This window comes from Gorilla gorilla, chromosome 9, assembly GCF_029281585.2.
Source record: "Gorilla gorilla gorilla isolate KB3781 chromosome 9, NHGRI_mGorGor1-v2.1_pri, whole genome shotgun sequence".
In the NCBI taxonomy this organism is placed as follows: domain Eukaryota; kingdom Metazoa; phylum Chordata; class Mammalia; order Primates; family Hominidae; genus Gorilla; species Gorilla gorilla.
Genome location: NC_073233.2, coordinates 122,262,423 through 122,285,309, shown reverse-complemented (window position 1 = coordinate 122,285,309; position 22,887 = coordinate 122,262,423). Strand labels below are relative to the sequence as shown.

General features: G+C 39.9%; 1 long non-coding RNA gene across 4 annotated transcripts in view; it reads left to right on the top strand.

Annotated features, from left to right (window-relative positions):
* LOC115936285 (uncharacterized) overlaps window positions 1-22,636 on the top strand; it is a 33,371-nt gene extending 10,735 nt beyond the window's left edge. The window contains exons 1-3 of one of the 4 annotated variants that reach the window (XR_008669600.2): window positions 684-757; window positions 4,049-4,187; window positions 20,912-22,636. This is a non-coding gene — a long non-coding RNA (uncharacterized lncRNA). Of the gene's footprint in view, window positions 1-683; window positions 758-1,546; window positions 1,599-3,831; window positions 3,945-4,048; window positions 4,188-20,911 lie in introns of those variants that run through there. The other 3 variants (XR_008669599.2, XR_008669598.2, XR_004071799.3) reach the window with 3 other exon arrangements.
* The last annotated feature ends 251 nt before the right edge of the window (window positions 22,637-22,887 follow it).

Here is a 22,887-nt window from a genome sequence, read left to right as displayed (position 1 = left end):
GTAAATTGAAGTGTTGAGAGCCAAGACCTCACTTAGTCTCTGGATGCCACAGGTAAGATCGTCCATGACTTAACGACAACCTGAAACAGCTAAAAAGCATAAAAAACGAAGACTCTGGGACTTCTAGGTGCTGTCAGTGACAAGGACACTGTTTGTGAATCTCATAAAACAACAACAGCAGCTCTTTCTACACTGGCAGAGGGGGTTAGTTGTCTAAACTCAGGAGACTACACCAGAGCTAATGTAAAACAAAGCTTAAGAATCAGGCATAAACAGTACCTAGATGGAGCTTCATTTCTTAGGCTCTAAGTGTCAGCTCAGGGAATGGGCTTTGCTCCTGAGAAAAGCTGTTTGCTATTTGTTCCTAATGATGGTTAATGTATGAACAAACCATACTCCCAGAGCTATAACTGATATCATCAATGATGCTGGTACACAAACAAAGACGCTAATGAAGCGAAGCCATGTGGCTTATGCTTTGAAAAAGCCTGTGGTAGAGGCGGGAGGGGAAGAGTTTGGCTAAATGAAGTCATTTCTCAGAGCAGTAGATAAAAGGGCAGTGCTAGAACAAAGCAACTTCTGAAAACAATTACATATTTAAATTCCCTTTACCCTGTGTGGCAGGAAAATTTTATCACTTTCTCCTCTGACATGTTAAAATACATAAAACTTTGATGTCCTTAGGGGCTCTGATCTCCAGAGAGAAAAATAAGAGGCCGAATATCCAAGAGGGCATTTTGGCACCAGTGATGGACAGGTAGGACATTCCGCAAACAGCTCTGTCACTCATCCCTCCTCCGCCCACGGAGCTGATTACACATGTCAGCTGTGCCTCTCTGCCTGGTTACCCTCATGTTCCATGTTGATGCCATGGCTGCCTCAGTGACTTGTTTTGCTCAAAGACCATTAACATTCTGAGGCTTACAGAAATGGAGCTGTTCTATGGGGCGGGGGGAAAACTGAATCTCTGCATGTTTTGCTACCCTTGAGAAAATGGCTGTCCCTAATTACACAAAATGATAGAGAGAACAGTTGACTAAAATCACTGCAAATGACAGTTATTTCTCTGAATAGCCTAAAAGAATAGGTCACCCTTACTAATACACTAACAGCATACTTTTCTGTATGTGCAATTTCCGTCACATTCCCGGAATGCTTGGGCGCTGACTGACATCTTCACTGAGCAGGGAAAAACAGTCTTTTTTTTGGTCTTCTTCTTGTCGAAATCTCTAGCGATGCATTTATATATGGACTCTGTGATTTGTTTCAGTGAGTAAGTCATGCATTTGTTGTAGGAACAAGGAGACAGCTTTGAGTTAGAAAGCAAGGGCTTTATGGCCATAACCATAGCTGTTTGTATAGAACAAAACCTAAGGCATTCGTCTTCCCTCTTCATTTGCATTTCAAGTACAGGACAGTCTGGAACTACCAATAATGCCAGCTCCCTGATACCATCATGTTTTCACCCCACCTCATTTTAATCTACTGGACAAGCAAGGAAGGACTGCAGGTCATTGATCGATTTTGTTAGTCTTAACTACAGATACTTAGCCCAGCTAAATGTCTGGATGTGCTACTAGATCAGACCTGCAGTTGAGGTGAGGGTTTGGGAACCTCAGCCCTTGTTCTTTTTGGGTCAGTGACTCCATCTCCAGGGGAAGCTGCGGTAATCAGATTGTGGGCTGGTTGCCTCAGGCAAGCCACCTTTGTCCCTGGGGGGTCAGGGCTGAGGTGAAGGAGCATCCTCCTCTTCCATAGAGAAGATGCCGCAGAAATGGCTCTAGGAGTGGGGCTGCGGCTCTCCGAGTTGCCCAGCGGGATCTTTGAGGTGGTATTTATTACAGGCCAATTTACTTCAAGTACCATGTATTGGGCATCTATGAAAAGGTAGGAATGGCAAGGAATTAAAATAAGTATGTTCTATAGATAGTGTTTCTCAAGTGATATGCAGGAAGGGCATATCCCACATGCTCCCAACATCCCCCTCTGCTGAGCAAGTGACCCCTGCCACTCTTTCTAGGAAAGTCCCACTGTGGGGAGGATAGGAAAGAGCATAACAATGCCTGCCACCAGGAGCAAGAGGCCCCAGATGTCAACCCATTGCATGGTTTGCAGGCATCGGGATCACCGGGAAAGACTCAAAGAATCAAGTCACAGGCACTGGAGGGAACAAGGCTTTACTCACATAGCGAAGAGACAAGATCAGGCTTAATAGTAAGCATGGGTCCCCCATGGCCAGCAGGTCTCACCTTGCAGATGACGCAGGGAGATGGTCTGCATGCACCCTTCTTGTGCTGCAAGTAAAGGACCCATTTCCTCCAGAGCAGTGTGGTTGGCCAGGGGCCATATAACCCATATACTTTAAGCAGAACACTGAAGTACACATCAAGCCCGGAATAGGGAGAAATCCTCCCAAAGAAGACAATAAGCCCAGCACAGGCCATAAAGGGTCCTTATCAGCATGAAAGGAAGTGTGCCAGGCCCAATGTACATTCTTACACAGCTTGCAAGGGTCCAACAAACTGCCCATGACTGCCTTTCCTAACATCCCACACACCAAAGAGTGGTAGGTTGGTGGGACAGGATGTGTGTGAAAAAATACTTATTGTTTTTGTAACATAAACAACAGAAAGTGAATTTTAACTTAATCTTCCTGACTGGTGAGGGTGCAAATGAAATGCAGTGATACTCAATGGGAGTGGCAAACCTAAAGCTGGAAAGGAGACTATCTAGTGGAGGAGTCTGATACTGAAATAAGCCAATGTTAACGCAGACTGAGATAAGTGTGATAACTTGTCCCAGGAAAGATGAACAATTAAGTATCAAGGTGTCACCTTTTAAAATTTTTTAATGGTAAATTTTCTAAATGTAATACCAGGAAAAAAGAGGAAAAAACATCCTGTGCACTTCAATATAAATATAATTCTAATGCATTTATAAGAATAACCATAATTTGCGCTAATTTAGTTTTAAAACACATCTGTAATCCCAAGGACTTTATTATTGGTATGAAATTTCTGAGGAACTATCCATAAGAAAAAAAAATGAGAAGAGAGACAAAGAGTATTAACGGTATTTGTGTCCACACTTCTATTCCCTGAAATTTTCAGTGTATCCTTGTTTCTAGTATTTTTTCTTTTGATTCTGTGAACTACCTCAGTCTCCTTCCAATAAATTCCATTTTGAGTTTAAACTAGTTTGCATTGGGTTTCTTTCCTTTCATTCAAACAAAAAATTCCTTAAGAGCGTATCTTTATAGATAAGACTTTTAATTCTGGATTGGGAATTAGAGTATCTCAATTCTACTTAACCTATGCTATTTCCTAGTTGGGAATCCTTGATAGTCACCCAATCTCTCTGACCTAGTCTTCTGGCTGAGGAGAGATCCTCAGAGATCCATTTCTTATAAATCTACAACTCTGACAGGAGAAAGCCTCATCTGCAGAGTCAGTTAAGAAATTCTGACCTTCTAGGGTGGGTTATTTGGAGGCCCCGTTATTTAACCTTTTGGTTCACAGTTACGTTGAGGTTTATTATACTCTTGTAATGTTTTATACTTTCCATAATTAAAAAATAAAAAAGGTACAGTTGTTGCTTTCTCAGACCATAGCAATGCAAGGATAACCGGGGAAATTTAATTATGAAAACTGGTTTGGGTCTGGAACTACCTGTGGCTGAGTAGGTAAGTCTGTCTAGTTCTGGAGTTTAGTCTTGGGAATTCCATCTGCCTCCAGATAAAACTCACATTCTTCTACATCAACTTCAATAGTAATAAAAATAATCATTTCCTCTTCATCCACCTCATCCCTGTATCTTCTTTTTCAATTCATTCAGGAATTTGTTGGAAGAAAATAATGCAATTTATTGGCTTGCTCAGTTTCCTAAAAATGTTACTATGCCTGCCTCATGGATTGACCTTGGTATTGCCATTGGAGCTTCACCTTGTCAGTATCACACCTCCTGAGATGGGGAAGGGCTCTCTCAGTAGTGTTGCTGTCACTTACGAGGATTCACTAACATGTGATTTTGTTTTCCCATTTTTTTATAGCTCCCTCCATCAGGAAACTTAAGACCAACTCCATTTGATCTGATCAGAGGACGTCTATAAGGACCAACACAGTGTCACATTCAAAAGCATCTTTCTCCCCCTCCAATCAACCAGTGTCCTGGGGCCTTCTTACCTCTGGGTAAGTTCTTTGCTATCTTGGGCTCTCCTAGAGGTGGACAATGATCTTCCTTTTGGTTGAGAGTCCTAATTGAGGAGCCTTAAGATCTGACCATTTGTCTAAAAGTCCTCTAGATAACTTCTCCCAAGTTTACATTGGTCCTTATGCAAATACACCTCCAAATGGCCCATCCCAGAATGTCAGAATTTCTTAACTGTACCCTGGAAACAGAGTCTCAGGGCAAACCAAGAATGTGTCCCGGAGTGGACTACCCAAAGCACAGTACTTATACATTCTCTTTCACAGAAAATGAGAAGGTGGCCGAGAAGGAAAGGTAACATTCTTACAACTCTAAATGGTGCTCAGTGTTGTTATAAATAAGATAAAGCAAATATGTGGTTCAGGTATATAGGGTAAAAGATTAACATGTATGTAGGCATCTCGGGGTCTGGGGAGGGATGATTGATTTTATCTTGCCTTTATTCTTCATCTATAGGCAAGGTTGATATCAACACAGGTCAGTGGAATATTTGACATATTCTAGGCTTGCAGGCTGAGATTTCAGCTTTTGTTCATAGGCCTAGTTTATATTAATTGTTCACAGTTATTAACTGTATATCCTGCCTGCAGCCATCTTGGGCTGCCATTTTTAAAAACTTTTTTCTTCAGCTTTTTCTTTCCTCCAGGAGTTGTGGTACACCACCCTCCCTGCACGTATTCAGCAACCTAGAAGCTGTCTGAACCCTGTCCTTTAGGGTTTTATAATGACTTCACTACAGAGACACGATTGATTAAATTATTGGCCATTGGTGATTAACTCAATCTTCAGCCCCTCCATCCTGGAGATTGGGGGTGGTGCTGAAAGTTCCAACCCCTAATCACGTGATTGGTTCCTCTGGCAATCAGTCCCCATCTCTTCAGGAGTCCCCACCCATCAGTCATCTTATTAGCATATTTTGAAAAAACTTCACTTTGGAGATTCCAAGGGTTTTCAGAGAGATGTGCCAGGAAACCAGGGCAGAGGCCATATATATGTATTTTTATAATCTCACAAGATATTAACAGAATATAGCTTAAACTCTATAAAACGTTTTAAAGAGTTTTTTTCTGAGCCAATATGAGTGACTGCAGCTCAGGGATACACAGTCTTAAGAGGTCCTGAAAATGTGAGCCCAAGGCAATCGGGTTATAGTTTGGCTTTATATATTTCAGGGAGACTGAAATTGCAGGTAAAATCATAAATCAATGGAATGTATATATTGGTTTGGCCTGAAAAGGTGGGACATCTCAAAGTAGGGGCTTAAAGTCATAGGTGGGTTTTAGGTGTCCTTTAGTTAGCAATTGGTTTGAAACAGCGAAGCTTTATCTAAATACTTGAAGTCAGTAGAAAAAAAAAAGCTTAAGATACACAGTCTGCTATCTGTCATGTGATGCTACACTAGAGTCTGGTTGGAAGGTAAGCCACATTATACCAGGTTACTTAAAACAGACACACTCTCACACACACACACACACACACACACACACACACACACACACACACACACACACACAGAGAGAGAGACATTAACGGGATTTTATGGTGTGTGACTTAACCCTGGCCTTGCATAGACTTAGGTTTTTTTGTAATTTGATATTCTATTGCCACAAAAAGCCTGTTTTGTCAGTCTTATGACCTCTATTTTAACATTAATGTTGGTCATTTGTGCCTACGCTCCATGATGAGGCGTGACTGACTTCGCTTCTCATCATAACAAAGAACTCAGATTTGTGGGTTTCACTGGGGTCCCCTTGGCTAAGAGGGGGTCTGTTCAGTTAGGGAGCTTAGGATTTTTTTAGCTTATAATATTACTCAGTTTTCTACTAAAAGTGTAATCATTTTAGCTCTTATATTAGGGTATATAACTTACCTCAAATTAATTTTTTTGTAGGTAGGGTATAAGATGGGGCCAAGCTTTATCTTTACATATATATATATATATATTTATATACACACACATATATGTTCACATACTCAAATATATATTTGTGTGTGTGTGTTCAATTGTTCCAGCATCATTTGTTGAACAAACTTCCCTTTTTTCATTGAATTTATTGGGCATCTTTGTTTAAAATCAATTGACCAATACAGAAAATTAGCTGGGCGTGGTGGCACATGCCTGTAATCCCAGCTACTGGGAGGCTGAGGTGGGAGAATCTCTTGAACACAGGAGGTGGAGGTTGCAGTGAGCCAAGATTGCACCACTGCACTCCAGCCTGGGGAACAGAGCAAGACTCCATCTCAAAAAAAAAAAAAAAAAAAAAAATCAATTGACCTATACTTATACAGGTGTGAGGTATACCTTATAGATATAGGTATTATCACTGGGGTTGCATTGGCTCCATAAATCAATAGGGGAAGAACTGACATCTTAGCAGTATTGAGCCTTCTGTTCCATGAAAATGGTATATCTCTGCATTTATTTAGGTCTTTTAAATGTTTACTCAGTAATGTTTTTTCTTTTTTTTTTTTTTTTGTCAGGGTCTCACCCTGTCACCCAGGCTGGGGTGCAGTGGTGTGATCTCAGCTCACTGTAACCTCCACCTCCCAGACTCAAGTGGTCCTCCCAACTCAGCCTCCCTAGTAGCTGGGACCACAGGTGCACACCACCATGCCTGGCTGATTTTTTTTTGTATGTTTGCAAGACATGGGGTTTCACCATGTTGCCCAGGCTGGTCTACAACTCCTGAGTTCAAATGATCCTCCTGCCTCAGCCTCCCAAAGTGCTGGGATTACAGGCGTGAGCCACCACACCCAGCCCACGTTTTGTAGTTTTCAACATATTTTGCATGTCTTTTGTCAGATTTATTCCTGAGCATTTTATTTTTGACACTATTACAAATGAATAAAAATGTTTCCAATTGTTTGCTGTTAGTATATAGAAATACTGTACAATTGATTTTTGCATGTTGACCTCATATCCTGAGATCTTGCTAAACTTATGTTTTAGTTCTATTAATTTTTGTTTCAATTTCTTAGAACTTTCTACATAAAAAATAATATGGTCTTCAAATAATGTTTTACTTCTTCTTTTCCAATCTTTATGTCCTTTCTTTCTTCTTGCCTTCTTGCACTGGTTAGGACTTTTGGCATAATGTTAAGTAGAAATGATGAGAACAGACATCTTTCCCTATTCCCAATCTTAGTGGGAGAATGTTCAGAGTTTAGGTAATTTAATGTAAACTATAGATTTTTTAATAGATGCCTTTCATCAGATTGAGGAAGTTTCCTTCTATTTCCAGTTTGCTGATTTTTTTATCATAAGTGGATATTGAATTTTGCTAATTGCTTTTCCTTCATCTACTGAGAAGTTCATATTGCACTGTTTGTTTATTCTGTTAATATAATGAATTATACTTATCGATTTCAAATGCTAAACTATTCTTGTATTCCTAGAATACACTCCATTTTGTCATTCTTTATGTATGTTGCTGGCTTCATTTGTTAATATTTTGCTGAGCATTTTTGCATGTATCTACAAGAAATTTTAGCCTATAGTATTCCTTTCTTGTAATAAAGGTCACATAATATGGAAGTGACTGGGGCTGTGGGAAAGTATATTAAGGTTGATGTGCTCTTTGGTGACTCAAAATTATACCAGTAGTCAATCAATTACCCCCTCCACCTTAAGACACTTTATATATACAGTTTAAACATTGCTTTAAAAATATAGTCAGTGTAGTGCCTTAGATGATTTCAATCACTCAATGCAAATGACTGCACAGATTTGATAAACTGGACAGAAAAAGGTAATTAAGATGGCAAAAGAAAGAGTTCAGCCATCAGCCTTATATATTCTCAGAAGAGGGAAGAAGAGAAAAATAAGTTGGCTTTTTTTCCCATTTCATTATCATTTTATCATGTTTATATTCGCACATTTCAAAAGTGAGAAACTTCAACTCATTGAAATTGGAAGAGAAAGTTTTTCAGGCCATCTCAGTAATTCTTATGCACAGAAGCATTGAAACCATTGGCAAGCTCTGTCTGGCAGGTCCTTATTAATGACAAGTCTGTATGGGTTTTTTTTGTTTTTTGTTTTTTGTTTTTTGACAGTTACTTGGTTTAGTTTTCATTTGAGGATCTCCATTTTAAAGGTCACTGTCCCACATCTCTATCTTAACTTTAAAAAAAGACATTTGTATCTGGCTGAGAGCTACCAGAAGGGTAAAAACAAACAAACTGATGGAAAAGAGACAAGCGTCTTACATTATTTTCAGATGTGAAGACAGTGGGAAAAATATGGCATTAATGTGTTAAAAACACACACATTTTGACAAAACTGACAACAAAATCTTTGAAGAGAGCTGCCTCCTAAGACAAAAAGCATCCTTGTCCTTACTTAAGGACAATTTTGAGATCAGAGATATAAATGAAGACATGTACAAGACTGTGCTTTGAGTAGCAAATTTTCTAACAGTAGCAGAATTATTAAATGAATAATTATTGAGCCATATGATAGAATATAATGCAACCATTGAAAGTCATCATGAAAATATGCAATGTCATAGGAAATGCCTATGATACTGTAACAAGAAATTCAGATATACACACATCCCAATACAGTGGGCCAAGTGAAATAATTAATTAAAATTAATTAAAAAGAACAATCCTCAGATACTAGGCATAAACATAGAACAAATACTAAAAGGAAAACACTAAATTTGTAATGGTGGTTACCTTAGTGTGATACAAATAAATGATTTTGGTTTTATTCTTATAGTTTTCTGCATTTTTACATTTTTTTCCTAAAACTGGTATTATTTCTCTAACAAGAAAAAAATATATAGAAAAATAGATTTTTTTAGATTTCAGTTTGGGAAGAAGTGTCACGTGTCATACATGATACAAGAGACTAATTTCCCACTCAGCTTTAGAGATGTACTTGTGAAATAGCAAGGGATTTAAGATCAAGGGATAGCTGTATTTTAGCACAGACAATTTACTTGGTATCTTAGTATCTTAATGATAGTTCCAGTGAGCCATTTGGTTTTTGAAGGACAGTTCAGGGAGCCACATTCTAACAGCTTGACCGCTCTCATTTCTGGCATGTGGAGGTGCCAACTTCCTCATTCCCTGCCCTCTTAACACCACAAGCTGTCAGTTTCCCAGTCACTCTGAACTGTTGGTAGCTTTACAGGCAGGTTGCTGTGCAGTAGATCTGTGTTTCTGATAAATACTGGGTTCTGTTTTGCATCCAGGCCAGGTATGTGAGGCAATCAGCTGGAGCCAGTACATGGACATGTTTCATTGTTCCGTCTGGAGATACAGTAGAGAGAAAAATGATGGGGGTTTGGCAGTGGAGGCCTGAATTTGAGTCTGTTTATGACATTGGACAAATTCTTAACTGCCTTGGGCCTCAGCTCACCCTGAATGGGTAAATTAAATGACCTTTGCCATACCACTGTGTCAGAGTTGTGAATTTCAAAGAGTGCATACGTGTTATCTATAACTTGATTCTAAAGTTTATAGGGGCCATGTGTGGTGGCTCACACCTGTAATCCCAGCAGTTTGGGAGGCCAAGGTGGGTGGACCACCTGAGGTCAGGAGTTCAAGATCAGCCTGGCCAACATGGCAAAACCCTATCTCTACTAAAAATACAAAAATTAGCCAGACAAGGTCGCAGGTGCCTGTAATCCCAGCTACTCAGAGGCTGAGGCAGGAGAACTGCTTGAACCTGGGAGGAGGAGGTTGCAGTGAGCTGAGATTGCACCACTGCACCGCTGCACTCCAGTTTGGGTGAGACAGCAAGATTCCGTCAAAAAAATAAATAAAAATAAAAATGACAATTAAAGTTTATAGGGGAAGGCAAAACAAACAACAACAACAACAAAAAAAAACCCTCACAGAATAGCCAACACAATATTGAGAAACAAACTTGGAGGACTGAAAGTACCCAGCTTCAAGACATACTATAAAACTACAGTTATCAAGACAGTGTGGTATTGGCAAAAGAAGAGGCAAATAGATCGATAGAACACGAGAGAAGTCAGAAATAAACCCATACCAATACAGTTAACTGATCTTTGGCAAAGGAGCAAAGGCAATTCAATGGAGAAAGGATAGTTGTTTTTTAACAAATAGTGCTGGAACACATGTACATCAGCATGTAAAAATATGAATCCTGACATAGGCCTTATATCTTTCACAAAAATTGACTCAAAATGGATCATAGACTTACCTGTAAAATATAAAACTATAAGACCCCTAGGAGATATCACAGGTAAAATCTAGATGATCTCTGCTTTGGGGATGACTTTTTAGATACAACACCAAAGGATGATCAATGAAGGAAAATATTGGCAAGAGAAGCTTCATTCTGTTGGGGTGATCAGACCCAACACCAGGTCATGGGGGTGACAAAGTCCAGCGGAGCCAAAGGATTGAGAAAAAGACAGTTCGAGAGAGACAGGTGGGACACCATCTAGTGTACAGAGGCTGCGAAGGCCCCAAGCTCTGGGAGCCCACGCTATTTATTGGTAATCCAAGAAAGAAACAGGTGGTGAGAATTTGGAGGTCAAAAGGGCACATTGCATTAAGCACATGATTTACAGCTGTGATGGTTCAGCATTTATATGGAACATGTTCTGCTACTTGAGATAATGGGAATAGGAGACTAGGAGCCTACGGGGGCTAGAAGCAAGGAGCCAGCAAGTCTAGACACATTCCAGAGGACATTAGGCAAGCCCTGCTTCAGTTTCCCTCCCAACACTCAGCTTTTTCCCAACACATTCAACTTAAAAAGTTTTGCTCTGTGAAAGACACTGTTAAGAGAATGACAGATGAGCCTCAAACTGAGAGAAAATATTTCAACCCAAATGAGTTGAAAACACAAACCTGCTTACAAATGTTTATAGCAGCTTTATTAATAATTGCCAAAACTTGGAAGTAACCAAGATGTCTTTCAATAGGTGAATGAATAAATGGAATATTGTTCAATGATAAAAAGAAATGAACTATCAAGCCACGAAAAGACGTGGAGAAACTTCAATGCATATTGCTAAGTGAACAGTCTTACAGTGCTACATACTGTATGATTCCAACTATATGACATTCTGGAAGATGCAAAACTACGGAGACAGTAAAAAGATTAGTGATGGCCAGGGGTTGAAGGGAGGGTAAAATGAGTAGTAGATGGAGCAGAGAGGATTTTTAGGCAGTGAAACTGTGCTGTAAGGATGTACTGTAAGGGTGGGTGGACACGTTTGTCAAAACCCGTGAATGCACAAGAGTAAATTCTAATTCTAATAAATTTCAGGTTTTAGTTCATACTCGTTCATCAGTTGTAACAAATGTGCCACACTAATGCAAAACATTAATAATAAAGGAAAATGGGGGTTGGGTGGGAAGTGTATTTGGAAACTATTTTCTGTTCAATTTCCTATAAACCTAAAACTATTATCGAAAACAGTCTATTATTTTTTAAAAGTGTATGTGAAAGCCATTTCTAAGTAAAGCACTAAAGAAGGATATTTTGGCTACAAGTAATAGAAAACTCAGTTAAAATATATGTGTGGGTTTTTGTTTGTTTTTCAAGACAGGGACTCCCTCTGTCCCCCAGGCTGGAGTGTGCAGTGATACGATCATAGCTTACGGCAACCTCGAACTCCTGGGCTCAAGGGATCCTCCCACCTCAGTCTCCCCAATAGCTGGAACTACAGGCCCACATCACCATACCCAGCTATTTTTAAATGGTTTCATAGAGATGGGTTCTTGCTATGTTGCCAGGGCTGATTTTGAATTCCTGGCCTCAAGCGATCCTCCCACTTGGTCTTTCAAAATGCTGGGCACCACTGTGGCTGGCCTATATGTTTTCTTGATTGTGCACACCTAACAGTAAAAGAAAAATTGTTTGAGAATGCACTCAACAATTTATATAAAAGTATGTATTCATTTATATATAAAGTATACACATTACCTGTATCAATATGTTATGTACATTTTATAAACGTATATAAAAATACAATTTTATACATTTTATAAATGTATATAAAAATACAATTTTAACAATATAATAAATATAAATAAACTTTAGAAACAGTTCCAGGTTTTATACTTATTACTGACATTTTTAGCGGGGGTACTCTGCTTTTTTTTGAAACTTGAAAAAATTTCAAAAATTAAACCATCTGAGAGTCTAAATTTGTTTTTGTACTAGGTTTTGGTGGCTGTCAGAGTAGAAAAAATCCTTTGCAAATGTTCATAGATCTAAATGAAAGAAGTTCATAACTGGCTGTCATTTCTTAAGAATGGTATTTTACCAAATGGTAATAAAAACACATAAAATGTTTATGACGGCTTTATTAATAATTGCTGGAAGTAAATCTTGGAAGTAACCAAAATGTATTTCAATAGGTGAATGAATAAATGGAATATTATTCAACAATAAAAAGAAATGAGCTAGGGGTGGATTGCGAGGTCAGGATATCGAGACCAGCCTGGCTAACATGGTGAAACCCCGTCTCTACTAAAAATACGAAAAACTAGCTAGGTGTGGTGGCGGGCGCCTGTAGTCCCAGCTACTTGGGAGGCTGAGGCAGGAGAATGGCATGAACCCGGGAGGCAGAGCTTGCCGTCAGCCAAGATCGCACCACTGCACTCCAGCCTGGGCGACAGAGTGAGACTGTCTCGAAAAAAAAAAAAAAAAAAAAAAAGAAATGAGCTAAAAAGAAATAAACCACCAAGCCACGAAAAAACATAGAGAAGCTTAAATGCGTATTGCTAAGTGAAAAAAGTCAGTCTTAAAACCCTACATACTGTATGATTCCAACTACATGACATTCCGGATGAGGCAAAACTATGGAGACAGTAAAGAGATTAGTGATGACCGGGGGTTGAAGGGAGGGTAGAATTAGTATGTCAGTCCCATCCCCAAATTGTGAAACTGGTCAGTACATTACCAACTCCCCGAATGAAAAACATTGATCTTGAAAATTATTATTGGAAGCTTAGCTTTTATTTTTAATAAATTTGCTCAAAACCCACTGAAATACTCTGTTAGAAAGATTTTTGAAAAGTCGGATAAATTTGTGGTCTTATGCATGATGACACAATGACATACTTTTAGCAACAAAATACATAGTAATGAAAACATTTCCAAACATCCTTTAAAAAATACTCTGCCTAAATTTTGAAAATTATATTATTTAAGAAAATATAATCTTTGAGTCCACTTAATTGGGCATAGGTAAATTATAATACGTCAAAAGTCGCATTATGCTTATGAAACTCCCACTCCTGTCTCCTGGCTCTGTCTGGAGACACAGCTTTCTGACAAATAATAGACTAAGTGGAGCTACTGATTTCAATTTGTATTTTAAATATGCTTTTAAAAAATGAGGTGTTAACACATAGAAAGAAATTGATTTTCTATTGTTTTCTTTCTTCCATTTTGGAGATCACTGGCTTAAATTATAAGGGTTTTATTATGTAAATATATAATATAATTTTATTATATAAATATAATATATATCACATATAATATAATAATATGAACTTATTATAAAATAAGTTTGGAGTGATTCCAAGATGGTTAATTCAGTGGCTAAAAGACATCAAGGACTCACGTTCTTTTCATTTTTGTGCGCTGTCAACATCTGTATGGTTTTAGATTTTGGTTTTAGATTTTGTTCTCAGGTCAGGTCTGTCCCCTCACAGTTGCAAGACAGCAACTTCAAGCATCCCATCCTCAATCCATAATATTCAAAGGCAGGAAAAAAGTTGCTTTCTCTTTGTCTCTTTTTATGAGTGAGAAAACCCTTCCCATAAGCCCCCAGGAGGATTCCTCCTCATCCCTCATTGGCCAGAATACATCAAATATTCATGCCTGCCAATCACTGGCAAGGAAGATGAGGTCATAGACTAATCATGATTCATCTTCCGGGTTCAGAAGGAGGTCTTTCTCCTTAAACCACTCAAAGAAAATAATGATTCTGCTTGCAAGGAATGATGCAAGGAATGTTGTTGGGAAGGGAGCCAACAGCATCAGTCACGATTCTGATGCAGATATGATATTATCACAAAGACAGCGCACGTGTTAACAGAATAGTGCTCAGGTAACATGTACTGCTTGTTTAACGTGCACATCTTGTTTACAGTGAAGAAAAATTCTGGGTCTTGCATGAAATTATGGAATCATTATTTTCTTTTTATTCATGCTCATAAAATGCATATAGAATGGGAGGTGTACGTTTATTTCAAGAATATGTATTTTCAGGGAAGAATTTCCAAATGCCATTGGATCACATTTATAAATCCAGTATTCCCTTACATTTAAGTGCTGTGCTTCTTACGTGTCACTGAAAAACAAAAACAAAAACAAAACCTAGCCTGATATGAATTCTGCCACATTTGCCTATATGTCACTGATAATCTCTTGTTTATTGATTGCTGTTTGCTGCCAAAGCGAAATGTTTCTTTAAGTAGAAAATGCGATATTAATGCGAGATAATAGTGGTCATTGCCAAAATAAGCTATATTTCATTTTCATGGTCATGGTCCATATATAGATGATCTCAAACCCAGGATAGTCATTCTCAAAGAATGATATCTAACCTCATTCTGTGATGTGCTGTCAAAAACCCAGATTCAATTAAAGTGAACAGCGTGCATTCTGGAAAATATAGGAGACAGGATGTAAGCCCTCAAGGGTGCAGAAATCTTTCTTACTTTTTCCATACCATATCCCCAGTGCCTAGAATAGTACCTGACACATAGAAAAAGTTCAATAAATACTTGCTACAAGAATGAATAAATTAATATAAATGGAATGAAACCGTTAATAACATAAGCATTATTAATTTCAATCAATTAATATTTCATTATTATTGGAATTATTCTACCATATAGGAAAGGCAAATGAATAGTAACAATGTGTTAGTATTTATCCAATCCAATACATTCCAAAGATGGGGGTGTACGGGGGAAAGAGAGAGAGGGAGAGAGAGAGAGAGAAACACTACATTTAGTGAGCACAAACATTCTCCTCATTCTTTTTTCTCCATAGTAGGGATGGCTTCAGTAGGCTTTCATGGGATAAATGAAATCCTTGAAGACTATCTAAGCTGTAAACTCTGATTATTTGCCCACAAAGCAGCCTTTTGACTACTGATCTGGATGTCCAAATACTCAATACAATACATAGGTTTCCTGGAAAGAAGTCACTTTCAGCCACCAGAAAAGTATAGCCACTACTATAAGTTAATATGATGGCATTCTGTGGTATATAGAAAACATCATGTGAATGCCTACATCTCTAACTTTGCTGGGAAGGCCTGAGATGGCCGGCTTGTAGTGCTAATTTAGATGGGTGCTGATATGTTCAGGGTTATGAACTTCATCCCCGAGAACTCTCAGAATCCACTTGTATCTGAATCAGACTGGTGGTACTTTCCAAGATGGTAGCTGGGACAGCAGCCCCACTCTGGTGGCTCTAGTTACCTGGACCCATCCCTGAGTGAGCTGCTGAGTGACAAGTTAATTAAGTTCTCTGTGGGACCCTCAGACCAGGTGAAATTCAGAAGTTCTATGCAATCCATAGACAGGGGCTTGCCACATCTCAAACATGAAATAATGCATTTCTTCATCCCTCCCATACAAATATTGATAATTTATAGCTATATGAGGAGGAGGCTAAGAAATTGTTCTAAATTATCTTAAAATGTTTTGGGAGTTAAGATTATCCTGAAGCCTCCACAGATGATCCAAGGAGCAGAGCATGTCTTTGCAATGGCTCTGTCCTCACTTCTGCAAATTATTTACTAAGGTGGCTATTTTCCCAGAGTTGACTTGCCCCAGTGTGCCCTGTTTTTCAAGTGCAGCCTCTATAGAACACCTACATCTTTCAATGCTTCCATGGAGCTATGGCTCTAGACTGAGGTGTGTGGTAAATGTGCACTGCAATCTCCTGTAAATCTGGGATGACACCAGAGGCTTCTTTTTTTTTTTTTTTTTTTGAGACAGAGTCTCACTCTGTTGCCAGGCTGGAGTGCAGTGGCACAATCTCGGCTCACTGCAACCTCCTCCTCCTGGGTTCAAGCGATTCTCCTGCCTCAGCCTCTTGAGTAGCTGGGATTACAGGTGCACACCACCATGCCCAGCTTATTTTTGTATTTTTAGTAGAGACAGGGTTTCACCATATGGGCCAGGATGGTCTCGATCTCTTGACCTCATGATCTGCCCACTTTGGCCTCCCAAAATGCTGGGATTACAGGCATGAGCCACCATGCCCGGCCCACCAGAGGCTCCTTGTGTGGGTTGCATACAAAGGGAACATGGGCAGGTGGGATTCTACTTGAGGAGGTTTACAATGGGAAAGTCATTGGCTTTGAGAGGATTAGAGTAGCAGAAAGTTGGGAAAAGGTGTTAAGAGGCCTGGAGCCTGGCTGCAAAAGGCATTGAGATGTCTACAGCTTAACTTCATTGGTTGCTAGAGGCATGGAATATGAACGTGCTTGTCCCACCTACAGATAGGTGCTTTTGCTTTTAAGGCAGTTTTCTGCTCCATAAGGCGGGTTTGAGACACCCTTGTGCTCTCCCAGTGAATATTTGTGATGCATTGTGGGGCATTCTAAAGGTAGCTCCTGGTTCTCAGGATCACTCTTCTGGTAAAGTCCTCTCCATACATAAGGTGATGGAGCTGGTGCAGGGCCTGACAGGAATATAATTGCTATTTCATTGCATCCATTTCATATTACAAAGGCCAGTTGAGTTCTGGTGAGTGGCATCTATTTAGACCAGGAATAGCAGGAATGCTATTACTGACAAAGTGAGCCTCCATAGATGGGAGTAGATGTGAAAGGGATCAAAGAAAGGAGGGTCACAGAAGATTGTCCCAAATAGCGTTGGTGTGTTTGAAGCTCAGCATTATTGGTTGGGTTTTCAGGGGCCTGAAGAACTATGGACAAACTGATAAAATCTACTTTGTGGCTATCTAGAGGTAAAACCATAACCTGGACTACTTCCTGTGACCCTAAAAACATCCTGATCTTTGCAAGTTCTCCTGTATAGCTAAAGGCATTCCTAGTTAGCAACATTGACATTTTCTATTTATATTCCTGAAAATTTCTGAAATTTTCCTGATAAAGTTTAATATTTGAAGAGTGTTGCCTTTTGCTATCTTAGATTTACTATTGAAAGGTGTTTCAAGGCCGGGCGTGGTGGCTCATGCCTGTAATCCCAGCACTTTGGGAGGCCGAGGCGGGTGGATCACCTGAGGTCAGGAGTTCGAGACCAGCCTGACCAACATGAAGAAACCCCCATCTCTACTAAAAATACAAAATTAGCTGAGCGTGGTGGCACATGCCTGTAATCCCAGCTACTTGGGAGGCTGAGGCAGGAGAATCGCTTGAACCTGGGAGGCGGAGGTTGAGATCACGCTATTACACTCCAGCCTGGGCAACAAGAGTGAAACTCCGTCTCAAAAAAAAAAAAAAAAAAGTGTTTCAAAACTGACCTTGGGAGAAGAAAAAAGATCAGCGATGAAGCCACTAGGGATAGACGCAAGAGAGTAAGAAATAATCAGAAAGCATAGCTGAGAAATTCCCTATAAGCAAGAATAAAAATACACATAATATCTTAAAGCTAATACCGGAAGAATATCTTCATGCAAACTTTAACAAGTATGAAGTAGTAGTGGGGTTTCCAGCGGAGGGTAGCTACAAGCAAGACTGTAAATTGCAGGCATGGGCATATATTATAATTGGCTACGCTGATAAGGGGTGGGGATGGAGGGACATTGTCTTTACGCATTTTGATAAACGGAATAAATGATGCTCTGTGGGCCCTAAGGGGACCGCCTAGCAAAGGCAGATGATGTCTACTACCAATTAATTAAAAGTTAGAAGTGAGTGTAATCGAGGCTGTTGAGTTCGTACCCAGGTATGCAAACTTTAGCATGCATCAGAATCACCTGGAGGGCTTGTAAAAACATCGATGACTGGCTGAGCCAGTGACTCACGCCTGTAATCTCAGCACTTTGGGGGGCCAAGGTGGAAGGATGGCTTGAGCCCAGGAGTTTGAGACCAGCCTGGGCAACATGACAAATCCCTGTCTCTACAAAAAAGAAAAACAAAACAAAGCAAAAAACATCGATTACTCGGCCCCACTCTTGAGAGTTTCCGATTCAGAAGGAGTGGAACAGGGGCCTGAGAATTTATATTTCTAACAAGTTCCTAGATACTGCTGATCTGGGATCACTCATTGAGAACCACTGACTCAGAAAAAGAGTAAAAAGGTTCTTAGCACTCAGTTCTTAACTTAGACCCTCATATTCCACACAGGTGAGGGATTTTTAAACATTTTGTGCATGTGTATCAGAAAGTTACAAATCATATTACAAAAAATTAAATAGAATACTTTTTCTAACTAATTAATCAGAAATTTATTTTTATGACTTAGAGAATAGAAGAAATTCAAATTATAAAGTAATAATGGGTAGGATTATATAAAAGTGTAAAATGGTGAAAACAGATCAAACTGGACCTAGGAAAATTCTCAGATAATCCTGATGGATACATAGACGTCTTACAAGAATTAGGACAATCTTTTGATTTAGCATCCAGAGAGATTATGTTGTTGTTAGGTCAAACATTAACTCGTAATGAAAAAGAGGCCACCTTAGCTGCAGCCCAGGAGTTTGGGGATCTCTGGTATCTAAGCCAGGTAAATGATAAAATGACATCAGAAGAAAGGGAACAATTCCCCACAGGCCAACAGGCAGTTCCCAATGTGGATCCCCACTGGGACCTCAATTCGGAGCATGGAGACTGGAGTCACAGGCATTTACTGACTTGTATACTAGAGGGATTAAGAAAGACCAGAAAAAAGCCAATGAATTACTCAATGATGTCCACCATATGCAGGGAAAGGAAGAAAACCCTACGGCATTTTTAGAGAGGTTAAGGGAGGCATTAAGAAAGCATACCTTTTGTCACCTGACTCTATTGAAGGCCAACTAATTTTAAAGGATAAGTTTATCACTCAGTCAGCTGCAGACATAAGAAAAAAACTTCAAAAGTCTGCCTGGGCCCCCAGCAAAATTTGGAAACTCTATTGAATTTGGCAACTTCAGTGTTTTATAATAGGGATCAGGAGGAGCAGGCTGAACGAGACAGATGAGACAAGAAAAAGGCCGCTGCCTTAGTCATCGCCCTCAGGCAGACGAACTTGGGTGGCTCTGAAAGAAAGAAGGGCTGGGCAGGCAACCCAACTAACAGGGCTTGTTATCAGTGCGGCTTACAGGGGCACTTCAAAAAGGACTGCCCAAGCAAAAATAAGCCGCCCCCTCATCCATGTCCCTTGTGCCAGGGGGATCACTGGACGGCACACTGCCCCTGAGGGAGAAGGTCCTCTGGGCCAGAGGCCACTAACAAGATGGTCCAACAACAGGACTGAGGGTGCCTGGGGCAGGCGCCAGAGCATGTCATCACCCTTACAGAGCCCCAGATAAGCTTAACCATTGAGGGCCAGGAAACTAACTTCCTCCTGGACACTGGCGCAGCCTTCTCAGTTTTACTCTTCCGTCCCAGACAACTATCCTCCAGGTCTGTCACCATCAAAGGGGTCCTAGGACAGCCAGTCACTAGGTATTTCTCACACCCCCTAAGGTGTGACTGGGGAACCTTATTTTTCTCACATGCCTTTCTTATTATGCCTGAGAGCCCTACTCCTTTACTAGGGAAGGACATATTAGCCAAAGCAGGGGCCATTATATACTTGAATATAGGAGAAGGAATACCCGTTTGCTGCCCTCTACTGGAGGAAGGAGTTAATCCTGAAGTCTGGGCAGAGGAAAGACAATACCAATGAGCAAAACACGCTTGGAGAGTTCAAATTAAATTAAAAGATCCTACCTCCTTTCCTTTCAAAGGCAGTACTCCCTCAGACCAGAAGCCCAACAAGGGTTACAAAAGATTGTTAAAGACCTAAAAACACAGGGATAAGTAAAGCCATCCAACAGTCCATGCAACGCTCCCATTCTAGGCATACAAAACTCCAGCGGACAATGGAGGTTAGTGTAAGACCTCAGAATTATCAATGAGGCAGTTGTTCCTCTGTATCCAGTTGTACCTAATCCTTAGACTCTACTCTCCCAGATACCAGAGGAAGCAGAATGGCTTACAGTCCTAGATCTTAAGGACACTTTCTTCTGCATCCCTCTGCATTCTGACTCTCAATTTTTATTTGCCTTTAAAGATCCGTGAAACCCAGCATTTCAGCTTACCTGTACTGTCCTGCCATTCATTATTGGGGTTGGGATACTAGGAGGACTAGGAACCGGCATTGGAGGCATTACCACCTCCACCCAATCCTATTACAAATTATCACAAGAGTTAAATGATGACATGAAATGAGTCGCAGATTTGCTTGGTCACCTTACAAACCAGCTTAACTCTTTAGCAGCAGTAACCCTTCAAAATCGGACAGCCTTAGATTTATTAACAGCCAAAAGAGATGGAACCTGTCTTTTTCTAGGAGAAGAGTGCTGTTATTTCGTTAATCAATCTGGAATTGTCAACGAGAAGGTTAAAGAGCTTCAAGATTAGATACAGTGCCGGGCATAAGCGCTCCAAGACACAGGACCTTGGAGTATTGTCAACCAATGGATGCCTTGGCTTCTCCCCTTCTTGCGACCCTTGATGGCTATTGTGATGTTGCTTATCTTTGGACCCTGCATTTTTAACCTCCTTGTAAAATTTGTCTCTTCCAGAATAGAATCCATGAAACTGAAAATGGTTCGACAAATGGAGCCCCAAATGATCACCACTAGCACCTACTATCGAGGACCCCTAGACTGACCCGCCAACCCATTCTTGCACTACGACACTGAAGACTCCCCTCCGGAGGAAACCTCAACTGCAGTTCAGCAGGAACTGCAGTTCCTTCTACCCCTTCTACCCTTCTACCCCGCAGTTCAGCAGGAAGTAGCTAGAACGATCGTCGCCCAACTTCCAAACAGCACTTGGGCTTTCCTGTTGACAGAGGGGACTGAGGGACTAAGTGGCTAAGTTGGCTGGACTCCTTGGGTCAATAGGGACTTCCCTAAGGGGACGTTACCTAAGCCAAAATAAATCATAGCTGCAAGAGCCAAAATAAATCATAGCTGCAAGCAAAGGAATTAAAACTTCAACCAATCAAAGGGGACTTTCCCCTAAGCCAAAATGAGTCAAAGCTGCAAGCTAAGGGATTGAAATTTCAACCAATTATACAGGGAGTTTAAGCTCTAACTGCAGCCTGATGTTTTTAACCAATCAGGCCCGCCAACCTGTGGATAGAAAATAAGCTAATTCTATAGGACAAAAAGAGGAAAGGGGAGGGGTCATAAGGGGATATAAGCATAAGACACCCAAGCCACAAACAGCATCCCTTCTGGGTCCCCTTCCACCGCGTGGAAGCTTTACTTTCACTTTCGCTTTAATAAATCTTGCCACTGCACCAAAAAATAAAAAAATAAAAATAAAGTAAGATGGTGAAATAATGAAAATTCACAAAACCAAGGCAGAAAGAGTTGTAAGAAAATAAGAAAAAGTGTTTGCTATAAATATGGCTGCATATCGAAAGTTTAATATCTAAAGTATATTGCTTTTATTCAAACCAGGCTGCCAGTGGGACCAAGACACACACAGACAGTTCATACACCAGGAAAACCAACATAAAACCAACAGGCAAAACACTAAACCTCGGAAGTTAATTAAAGAAATTCAAATGGAAACAATTGTAAGGGGCCATTTAACACATACCAGATAAACAAGTATAAGAATAAATGATAAAATCCAGTACTAGTGAGACTGTTGTGAAATGGTTGCTGGTAAAAATGTAAATTGGTTGTTTTTTGGAGTGAAGAGCCACAAGAATAATCATACCAGAAAATATAGCCTATATGAGCAATTCATAAAAAGAACAAAACACAATTATAAAAATATTTATAGCTGAATTATTTATAATAGCTAAAAGTGAAATTACCAAAATACTCAATATTAGAGAAATAATAAAACAAATAATGTGATATAAACCTAATATTCATTCATTAGAAATGAAAACATGAAGATTCTGCAAGCAAAGGGAAATGTGAGCTGCATGGAAGTGTTAGGGGCAAAAGTACCGGATTTGGAGTCAAAAGATCTAAAATTAAGTAACCTTTGGCTAAGGATTCAACCTCTCTGAACTTTGTTCATCTTCTAAAACAGCAGTTTTCCACCAATACACAGCAGTTTTCAAATGTTTTGGCCACTACCTAAAAATGTTTAATTTTTTCTTCTTTTGTCGTAAGAGCACTTAACGTAAAATCTATCCTCTTAGCAAATTTTCAGTATTGTCAGCATTGGCAATCATATGTCCTATGCTGGGTAGGAATGTCCAGAACTTATTTATCTTGCATGACTGAAACTTTGTACCCTTTGACCAACCCTTTTTCTCCACCACCCCCCCCCCCCCCCACCCCAGTTCCTGGCAACCATCATTCTTTCTGCTCCTATGAGTTTGCCTATTTTAGATTCTACATGTAAGTGAGATCAGTCATACCTCAATAAAGTGGCTGAAAAAAAGGAAATTTTACATTGACTCCTTATAAACACAAACACATACACACACACACACACACACACACGTAATCACCCGTAATAATGGTAGGCCTGGTGCAGTGGCTCACGCCTGTAATCCCAGCACTTTGGCAGGCTCAGGTGGATG